This window comes from Moschus berezovskii, chromosome X, assembly GCF_049115385.1.
Source record: "Moschus berezovskii isolate FMDL1 chromosome X, NW_MosBer_1.0, whole genome shotgun sequence".
In the NCBI taxonomy this organism is placed as follows: Eukaryota; Metazoa; Chordata; class Mammalia; order Artiodactyla; family Moschidae; genus Moschus; species Moschus berezovskii.
Genome location: NC_142488.1, coordinates 118666969 through 118678128, shown reverse-complemented (window position 1 = coordinate 118678128; position 11160 = coordinate 118666969). Strand labels below are relative to the sequence as shown.

Here is an 11160-nt window from a genome sequence, read left to right as displayed (position 1 = left end):
TGTCTTGTTCCTGACTTTAGGGGTAATGCTTTCAGTTTTTCACCATTGAGGATAATGTTTGCTGTGGGTTTGTCATATATAGCTTTTATTATGTTGAGATATGTCCCTTCTATTCCCACTTTCTGGAGGGTTTTTATCATAAATGGATGTTGTATTTTGTCAAAGGCTTTCTCTGCATCTATTGAGATAATCATATGATTTTTATTTTTCAGTTTGTTAATGTGATGTATTACGTTGATTGATTTGCGGATATTGAAGAATCCTTGCATTCCTGGGATAAAGCCCACTTGATCATGATGTATGATTTTCTTAATGTGTTGTTGGATTCTGATTGCTAGAATTTTGTTAAGGATTGTTGCATCTAAGTTTATCGGTGATATTTGCCTGTAGTTTTCTTTTTTTGTGGGATCGTTACCAGGTTTTGGGATTAAGGTGATGGTGGCCTCATAGAATGAGTTTGGAAGTTTCCCTTCCTCAGCAATTTTCTGGAAGAGTTTGAGTAGAATAGGTGTTAACACTTCTCTAAATTTTTGGTAGAATTCAGCTGTGAAGCCGTCTGGACCTGGGCTTTTGTTTGCTGGAAAATTTCTGATTACATCCTCTAGTTCCGTGTTTGTGATGGGTCTGTTCAGATTTTCTATTTCTTCCTGGTTCAGTTTTGGAAAGGTGTACTTTTCTAGGAATTTGTCCATTTCTTCCAAGTTATTCATTTTATTGCCATATAATTGCTGATAGTGTTCTCTAATTATCCTTTGTATTTCTGTGTTGTCAGTTGTGATCTCTCCATTTTCATTTCTAATTTTATTGATTTGGTTCTTCTCCCTTTGTTTCTTGATGAGTCTGGCTAGTGGTTTGTCAATTTTATTTACCTTCTCAAAGAACCAGCTTTTGGCTTTGTTGATTTTTTCTATGGTCTCTTTTGTTTCTTTTGCATTTATCTCTGCGCTAATTTTTACGATTTCTTTCCTTCTACTGACCCTGGGGTTCTTCATTTCTTCCTTTTCCAGTTGCTTTAGATGTAGAATTAGGTTATTTAGTTGACTTTTTTCTTGTTTCTTGAGGTTTGCCTGTATTGCTATGAACTTGCCCCTTAGCATTTCTTTTACAGTGTCCCAGGGGTTTTGGGTTGTTGTGTTTTCATTTTCATTCATTTCTATGCATATTTTGATTTCTCTTTTGATTTATTCCAGGATTTGTTCATTATTCAGCAGTGTGTTGTTCAGCCTCCATATGTTGGCATTTTTAACAGTTTTTCTCCAGTAAAACTATTGAGGTCTAATCTTACTGCATTGTTGTCAGAAAAGATGCTTGGAATGATTTCAGTTTTTTTTAATTTACCAAGGCTAGATTTATGGCCCAGGATGTGATCTATCCTGGAAAAGGTTCCGTGTGCGCTTGAGAAAAAGCTGAAATTCATTGTTTTGGGGTGAAATGTCCTATAGAGATCTATTAGGTCTAACTGGTCTATTGTATCATTTAAAGTTTGTGTTTCCTTGTTAATTTTCTGTTTAGTTGATCTATCCATAGGTGTGAGTGGGGTATTAAAGTCTCCCACTATTATTGTGTTACTGTTATTTTCCCCTTTCATACTTGTTAGTAATTGTCTTACATATTGCGGTGCTTCTATATTGGGTGCATAAATATTTGTGATTTTTATATCTTCTTCTTGGATTGATCCTTTGATCAATGGATCCTTCTTTGTCTCTTTTCACAGCCTTTGTTTTAAAATCTATTTTATCTGATATGAGTATTGCTACTCTTGCTTTCTTTTGGTCTCTATTTGCGTGGGATCTTTTTCCAGCCGTTCACTTTCAGTCTGTATGTGTCCCTCGTTTTGAGGTGGGTCTCTTGTAGACAACATATATGGGGGTCTTGTTTTTGTATCCATTCAGCCAGCCTTTGTCTTTTGGTTGGGGCATTCAACCCATTTACGTTTAAGGTGATTATTGATAAGTATGATCCCATTGCCATTTTCTTTATTGTTTTGGGTTCGAGTTTATATATCCTTTCTGTGTTTCCTGTCTAGAGAAGATCCTTTAGTATTTGTTGGTGAGCTGGTTTGGTGATGCTGAATTCTCTCAGCTTTTGCTTGTCTGTAAAGCTTTTGATTTCTCCTTCATATTTGAATGAGATCCTTGCTGGGTATAGTAATCTGGGCTGTAGTTTACTTTCTTTCATCACTTTAAGTATGTCTTGCCATTCTCTCCTGGCCTGAAGAGTTTCTGTTGAAAGATCAGCTGTTATCCTTATGGGGATCCCCTTGTGTGTTATTTGTTGCTTTTCCCTTGCTGCTGTTAATATTTGTTCTTTGTGTTTGATCTTTGTTAATTTGATTAATATGTGCCTTGGAGTATTTTGCCTTGGGTTTGTCCTATTAGGGACTCTCTGTGTTTTTTGGACTTGGGTGATTATTTCCTTCCCCATTTTACAGAAATTTTCAACTATTATCTCCTCAAGTATTCTCTCATGTTCTTTCTTTTTGTCTTCTTCTTCTGGGACTCCTATGATTCGAATGTTGGGATGTTTAATATTGTCCCATATATCTCTAATATTGTCCTCATTTCTCTCAATTCGTTTTTCTTTTTTCATCTCTGTTTCATTTATTTCTACAATTCTATCTTCTAGCTCACTTATCCTGTCTTCTGCCTCCGTTATTCTACTGTTTGTTCCCTCGAGAGTGTTTCTGATCTCATCTATTTCATTATTCATTGTATATTGACTCTTTTTATTTCCTCTAATTCCTTATTAAACATTTCTTGCATCTTCTCAATCCTTTTCTCCAGTTTATTTATCTGTAACTCCATTTTGCTTTCCAGACTTTGAATCATTTTCACCATTAAAATTCGAAATTCTTTATCGGGTAGGTTCCCTATATCCTCCTCTTTTGTTTGTGTTGGTGGGCATTTATCCTGTTCCTTACTTGCTGGGTATTTCTCTGCCTCTTCATCTTGCTTATACTGCTGTGCTTGGGGTGGCCTTTCCGTCTTCTGGCAGTTTGTGGAGTTCTCTTTATTATGTAGTTACCTCGTTGTGTTTGGGGTTGGATGGGTGACTTGTCAAGGTTCCCTGGTTAGGGAAGCTTGTGTTGATGTTCTGGTGGGTGGAGCTGGATTTCTTCTCTCGAGTGCAATGAATTGTCCAGTAATGAGTTTGAGATATCAGTGGGTTTTGAGTGGCTTTGGGCAGCCTGTATATTGAAGCTCAGTGCTATTCTCCTCTGTTGCTGGATATTTTGTGTAGTATGTCTTTCACTGAAACTTGTTGACCCTTGGGTGGTGCCTGGTTTCAGTGTATGTATGGAGGCATTTGATGAGTACCTATCAGTTAATGTTCTCTGGAACAGAAAATCTCTGGTGTTCTCAGGATTTGGACTTAAGCCTCTGCCTCTGTTTTCAGTCTTATTCTTGCAGTAGGCTCAAGGCTTCTCCCTCTGTTACTTCCAAGGCAGTTCCTTCTGTTGAAAAAGCTCTTCTGTTTTTTGGTCTCCTCAGTGTCTAATTCCCGTCCTGACACCAGGATGCGGTGGTGGACACTTTTTTTTTTTCCTGGCTCTCCTATTCAGTCCTGCTGTGGGGAGGGAGGAACACAGCTAACAAATATCCCTGGCGTCTGTGGGGAATGCTCTCAGTGTCTCGGCTACACTGGGAATGCTCTCACTCGAGGTGTGTGTGCTTTCCCTGTTTATGCTGCTTAGGCTCTAGGTTGTTCTGCTGAGAGCTGTCTGCGGCTAGCACTGGGTTGCATGCACTTCCCTGGTCCGAGCAGCTCAGGTGACCAGGCGTTTGGCGAGCGCGGTTGCTGCAACTTATCGCCTTCCCGGTCCCTGCCGCTCGGTTTTCTGGGAGTACAACTGGCGCACTTTCTCAGGCAGATATCGACCGGCCCGAACCCAAGAAGTCCTGGCCAGCAAGGAAGCCTGCCCACAGGTTGGCACGGGAAGCGTCTCTGGGGCTTTATCTAACAGAGATGTCTTTATCTAAAAATAATAAAAACTCCATGCTGAATAGATAATGCAGACAGTTCTAGTTATCTTATCAACGGACAAAAAGCAAGAACTTATGATCCTCTGTTCCAATATTTTGTTCATTTCTAGTTGCTGAATTTCATGTTAATTCCTTCTTGTTGAATGACTAAACGAAAGGATGGTAGAGATGATAAACTGTCATTGACTCGGCTCCGTCCTGCTCAGTCTAGAAAGCAGACAGATTCTTAGCTTATGGATTGGCTACTTTTGTTTCTTTCCCATCTCCTGGTTGAGCATCTGTATCAGTAACTGAGGTTGTGATAGTACCAAAGTTGAGGTGGCTGCTGACCTTGGGTCTCATCTTGATTTTCTTCATTGCTGTCCTCTCTGGGCTGTGTTTGGCGAGGAGGACCCCTGTAGAATTGTGATCTAGGTATAACCACATAGTTATTCTGTCTCACTGGTCTATATTGTTGTCTTGAACCCTGGTTGTCAGCACCCTCCATCACTTCTTCCTGCACAGGATGGTTGGAATGCTGGTCATTGTCCATAGGGTCTCCATACGTACTAAAGTGGGAAACTTAGCTTGACATAGGGCCTGGCATTCAGGAGCATTCTCTGATCTCTCATTCTCTTCCTCCTTCTCACTGTTCTGCTAATTCTGCTGGTAACTGGGTGGACATGGATAGCTTCCCTAATGGTTATGGTCTGCTATATTTACTGCCTGGTGATGGAACTCCACCAGGACCTATAACATCTGCTGCTTCCACAAACATTTCTCCTTCAACAACATCAGATTCCACGCTCTTTCCATCTCCTATTCTGTCAAGGTACTTCCTGGGGCTTTAATAAAGAATAATTTCTTTATGGGGTCTGCTGTACAAATATTGATACATTTTCCTTGGTGGCATTCCTGTTGATGAAACCGTATCTGTTTCTTACATTGAACCATTTTACAGTTCCCCCTGAAACTTTATTGTGATGACCTTGTCGCCACTGATATATGAGCCTGCCCAGGCCACTGCTTCTTGCATCACTGCCCATTTGACATGCTTTGTGTTCTCTGGTCTGAGGGCAGGGTGGCGGGCAGCTGTTGGGTCAGCCTCTCACTATTCATGGTTGCAGTGATGACTAGGACCAACTGTGGCAGCTGGGGTTCCTCCCGGGTTGTGATGGTAACAAGGCAGCAATGTGGGCTATTCAGGACTTTCTGGAGTTGTTCTCTTCAAATTTAAGTGAAACAGTTGTCACTACACTGTCATTCAAGGACTCGCTGTTTGCCCTAATGAGCCATTTTAACATCTTTGCCATGAAGGTTCTAGATATAATTTAGATTCTGCCAATGAGCTGCACCAGAAATAGACTTAGAGAGCAGAAGAGTAATAGAAGTTGTTTGTCTTTACTGCAATAGGCAGTGATTGTTGATATTGCATTCACCAGACATGACTAATTGTAACAGTCAGCAAGAGTTCTTTCCTCCTTGTAAGTCACAAATGTCAGAGCTCCAGGGGAAGTATGACATTTTCAGTTGTTTCCTACACTGTCCTTACCAAATTTATTTTCAGTTCAGTTCAGACACTCAGTCATGTCCGACTCTTTGCGACCCCATGGACTGCAGCATGCCAGGCTTCCCTGTCCATCACCAACTCCAAAAGCTTGCTCAAACTCATGCCCATCGAGTTGGTGATGCAATCAAACTGTCTCATCTCCTGCCATCCCATTCTCCTCTCCCCTTCAATCTTTCCCAGCATCAGGGTCTTTCCAGTGAGTCAGCTCTTCCCATGAGGTGGCCACGTTATTGGAGTTTGAGCTTCAGCATCAGTCCTTCCAATGAATATTCAGGACTGATTCCTTTCAGGATGGACTGATTGGATCTCCTTGCAGTCCAAGGGACTCTCAAGAGTCTTCTCTAACAGCACATTTCAAAAGCATCAGTAACTTTATGGTCCAGTTCTCACATTCATACATGCTGCTGCTGCTAAGTCACTTCAGTCATGTCCAACTCTGCAATTCCATATACGGCAGACCACCAGGCTCCCCCGTCCCTGGGATTCTCCAGGCAAGACCACTGGAGTGGGTTGCCATTTCCTTCTCCAATGCATGAAAGTGAAAAGTGAAAGTGAAGTTGCTCAGTCATGTCTGACTCTTAGTGACCCCATTGACTAAAGCCTACCAGACTCCTCCGCCCATGGGATTTTCCAGGCAAGAGTACTGGAGTGGGGTGCCATTGCCTTCTCTGATGACTACTGGTAAAACCATAGCTTTGACTAGACAGACCTTCATTGGCAAAGTAATGTCTCCGCTTTTTAATATGCTAGTCTAGGTTGGTCATAACTTTTCTTCCAAGGAGCTAGTGTGTTTTAATGTCATGGCTTCAGTCACCATCTGCAGTGATTTTGGAGCCCAAGAAAATAAAGTCTCTCACTGTTTCCATTGTTTCCCCATTTATTTTGCCATGAAGTGATAGGACTGGATGCCATGATCTTTGCTTTCTGAATGTTGAGTTTTAAGCCAAGTTTATCACTTTTCCTCTTTCACTTTCATCAAGATGTTCTTTAGTTCTTTTTTGCTTTCTGCCATAAAGGTGGTGACATCTTTATATCTGAGGTTATTGATATTTCTCCTGGCAATCTTGATTCCAGCTTGTGCTTCATTCAGCCTGGCATTTCGCATGATATACTCTGCATATAAGTTAAGTAATCAGGGTGACAGTATACAACCTTGGTGTATTCCTTTCTCTATTTGGAACCAGTCTGTTGTTCCATGTCCAGTTCTAACTGTTGCTTCTTGACTTACATACAGATTTCTCAGGAGGCAGGTCAGGTGGTCTGGTATTCCCATCTCTTTAAGAGTTTTCCACAGTTTGTTGTGATCCACATAGTCAAAGGCTTTGACATAGTCAATGAAGCATAAGTAGATGTTTTTTTGAACTCTCTTGCTTTTTCTATGATCCAACGGATGTTGGCAACTTGATCTCTGGTTCCTCTGCCTTTTCTAAATCCAGCTTGAACATCTGGAAGTTCATGTACTGTTGAAGCCTAGCTTGGAGAATTTTGAGCATTACTTTGCTAGCATGTGAGGTAAGTGCCTCTGCCAGAGACTCCTGGACCCTCACAGTCTGACAAAACTTGGCTCACTGGAGAAGGCAATGGCAAACCACTTCAGTATTCTTGCCTTGAGAACCCCATGAACAGTATGAAAATTTGCTTTAGTAAATCTGAAAGATGATGGTGCTCTGAAACTGACTTTGAAGTCTAGCAATGGTTTTAAGCACTTAATTCCTTGTATTAAATCCATTTTCAGAAGAAATACCTAGAATGATTTTTATATCCCATATCATGTTGATATAGTCTCAGTATTATAATGCTTGAGGAAATAACTACTTTTAGCAAACATAACTAATCCAATTACATTTTCTTAGGTGAATTCTTCAATTCAGCAAGTCTATGTGCTTTTACTGTTTTTAAAGTGCATTTTTACCCTTATATCAGCTTACATTGGGGCTTCCCTGGTGGTTTAGAGGTAAAGTATCTTCATGCATTGCAGGAGCCACAGGAAACACGGGTTCGATGTCTGGGTCTGGAAGATCCTCTAAAGAAGGGAATGGCTACCCATTCCAGGATTCTTGCCTGGAGAATTCTATGGACAGAGAAGCCTAATGGGCTGCTGTCCGTGGGGTCACAAAGAGTCAGACATGACTGGCTAATACTTTCACAGCTTATGTTAGGGCACATGTAAATTACAGCTATTCATTGATCATCTACAGGCATGCATCTGAGATATTATAGGTTTAGTTTCAGACCACTGTAAGAAAGGAAATAATATAGTAAAGTAAGTCAAACAAATTTTTTGGCTTTCCTGTGCATATAAAAATTATGTTCATATTGTACTATTAAGTATCCAATAGCTTAAAACTTACAACTTATCCAAATTATGTGTAAAAAAATTATATACCTTAATTATAAAGTAATGCTGAGGAGGAAGGATAAATTAGGAGTTTGGGATTAATATATACACACTACTATATATAAATTAGATAACCAAGAAGGAACTACTGTATAGCACAGGGACCTATGCTCAGTTTTACATAATAACCTATAACGAAAAAGATTCTGAAAACGAATATGTATAATAAAAGGTATATGTATAATTGAATCACTTAGCTGTATACTTGAAAACTAACACAATGTTGTAAATTAACTTTACCTTAATAAAAATAATAATGCTGTTGGAAAAATGGTGCCTGTACACTTACTTGAGGAAGGGTTGCCACAAACATTCATTATGTAAAAAGCACTATCTATGAAGAGCGACAAAGCAAAGTATATTAAAACAAGATATGTCTGTGCTATCTTCTTAACATTGTGCTATGTCCTGGTGTTATAAGAATATTGTATAACATACTTTATGCTTTATAATATTATATTAGAAATTATAATCCTTGGTTTGGCAACTAAAACTTCTTTTGTTATAAGGACACTTGGATTAGGTAAAAGATTGTCTTATTTTATTCCACACTATAACCTGTCATACTGTAAGAATTGATTGCATTATAAACTTTACCATCTACTTAAAAAACATAATTTCTTTTATGTACAAAATCTATATTTGTTTGCAGAGTTACAAAGATGAATGTAGTGTGGTCCATTTCCCAATGCACACACAATCCAAGTGACAAGGATAAGCATAGTCATAGCAAATTATAATGCGTTTAGCTTATGTTGAACTCAACACAGAAGTATTAAAAAATAGCAAACTACGATAGCATAACCAAAGGGTTTCTTTCTGCATCAAGAGTTAAATAAACCTTGACATTTGAATAGAAATGCTGTCTGTCCCTAATTTGAATTCAATCAAGGCTAACAAGGAAGAAGGACATTTTGGATATACAGGACAACTAGAAAATAATGCATCAAAATAAAAGCATTATTAGGTAATCAAAAATATTACATGATATTGGAGTATAAATTTTATGCTATCAGGGTGAGTTTGAATTTTATACTCTAGACAATCAGAAGCCAACAAAAGACAGTTCTCAGTGGAAAACATGATCAAAGTTGAATTTAGAATTCCAGTGATAATAGGAATTATGGAATGGAGGGGAGAATAATAGGTGTTCTGAAAATACCAATATCCTTCCTTTTTCTTGTCCTTAATGTCAATTTTGCAAAGATGATGCTGTGTAATTGACATAACTGCTGGAGTGTAAGCGCTTGACATTAAACTTTTAAAATTATTGATTGTAATATAAGTGTCTGATATTAAGTTTTTGATTGCCAAAGCATCAATTTCAAAGACATCCATCTCAAACATATTGTCAGCTATATGACATAGCTCAACTAAATGAAAAATCAGGCTGCCACACCATGAGGTTTTCCTTTTAGAAAACCCTGAGTAACCTAGGTTTACTGAGAGTGACCTCTCTTTTTCCTTCCCATGCTCAAGTTCCCACCCTTATGCTTAAATTCTCCAAGCCAGGCTTCAGCAATATGTGAACCGTGAACTTCCAGATGTTCAAGCTGGTTTTAGAAAAGGCAGAGACACCAGAGATCAAATTGCCAACATCCGCTGGATCATGGAGAAAGCAAGAGAGTTCCAGAAAAACATCTATTTCTGCTTCATTGACTATGCCAAAGCCTTTGACTGTGTGGATCACAATAAACTTGAATGTGGAACATTCTAAAAGAGATGGGAATACCAGACCACCTGACCTGCCTCTTGAGAAACCTGTATGCAGGTCAGGAAGCAACAGTTAGAACTGGACATGGAACAACAGACTGGTTCCAAATAGGAAAAGGAGTATGTCAAGGTTGTATATTGTCACCCTGCTTATTTAACTTATATGCAGAGTACATCATGAGGAACGCTGGGCTGGAAGAAGCACAAGCTGTAATCAAGATTGCTGGGAGAAATATCAATAACCTCAGAAATGCAGATGACACCACCCTTATGGCAGAAAGTGAAGAGGAACTCAAAAACCTCTTGATGAAAGTGAAAGAGGAGAGTGAAAAAGTTGGCTTGAAGCTCAATATTCGGAAAACAAAGATCATGGCATCTGGTCCTATGACTTCATGGGAAATAGATGGGGATACAGTGGAAACAGTGTCAGACTTTATTTTGGGGGGCTCCAAAATCACTGCAGATGCTGATTGCAGCCATGAAATTAAAAGACGCTTACTCCTTGGAAGGAAAGTTATGACCAACCTAGATAGTATATTAAAAGGCAGAGACATTACTTTGCCAACAAAGGTCCATCTAGTCAAGGCTATGATTTTTCCCGTGGTCATGTATGGATGTGAGAGTTGGACTGTGAAGAAAGTTGGTCGCCGAAGAATTGATGCTTTTGAACTGTGGTGCTGGAGAAGACTCTTGAGAGTCCCTTGTACTGCAAGGAGATCCAACCAGTCCATTCTAAAGGAGATCAGTCCTGGGTGTTCATTGGAAGGACTGATGCTGAAGCTGAAACTCCAATACTTTGGCCACCTCATGCAACAAGTTAACTCACTGGAAAAGACTCTGATGCTGGGAAGGATTAGGGGCAGGAGGAGCAGGGGACGACAGAGAATGAGATGGCTGGATGGCATCACCGACTCGATGGAGGTGAGTTTGAGTGAACTCCGGAAGTTGGTGATGGACAGGGAGCCCTGACGTGCTGTGATTCATGGGTTCGAAAAGAGTCAGACACGACTGAGTGAGTGAACTGAACTGAATTAAACTGATGCTTAAATTCTCCAATAAAGAATGAACCTGTGAAGTCTTAGTCATCCCTCTTTAGGACAACCAATAAAGGCAGATCTCCAGGTTGGCATGCTTTCTCTCTCTTTCCTCATGACTTTGCTATGTGGCCCTTGAGTGTGTCATGTACCTTCCAAGACCTATGTTTGAGTAATACATATCTTTTCCTCCAAAAGTTCCTTGATGGTTTTTTTTTTTCCCGATGTGCATCTTGTAATCAAAACAAGAACTGCAAGAGCCTGTCCAGCCACAACACTGACTTTGGTTGGGAAGATATCTGTGGGGGATCCCATAAGTACATCAAACATTCCTAGCCAATAGTGTCACTATTGATATGCTGAGAATGACAGTAAAAACCTGGCCTATAACAAAAATGAGGTACTTAACAACTGAAGTTCTTCAGAAGTGAAAATGAATGTGAAAGTGGCTCAGTCGTATCTGACTCTTTACTACCCCATTGA

The 11160-nt window shown here is 39.7% G+C and overlaps 1 pseudogene; it reads right to left on the bottom strand.

Annotated features, from left to right (window-relative positions):
- Positions 1-4190: 4190 nt before the first annotated feature.
- LOC129564020 (Y-box-binding protein 1 pseudogene) lies at positions 4191-5008 on the bottom strand (annotated as a pseudogene).
- Positions 5009-11160: the final 6152 nt, after the last annotated feature.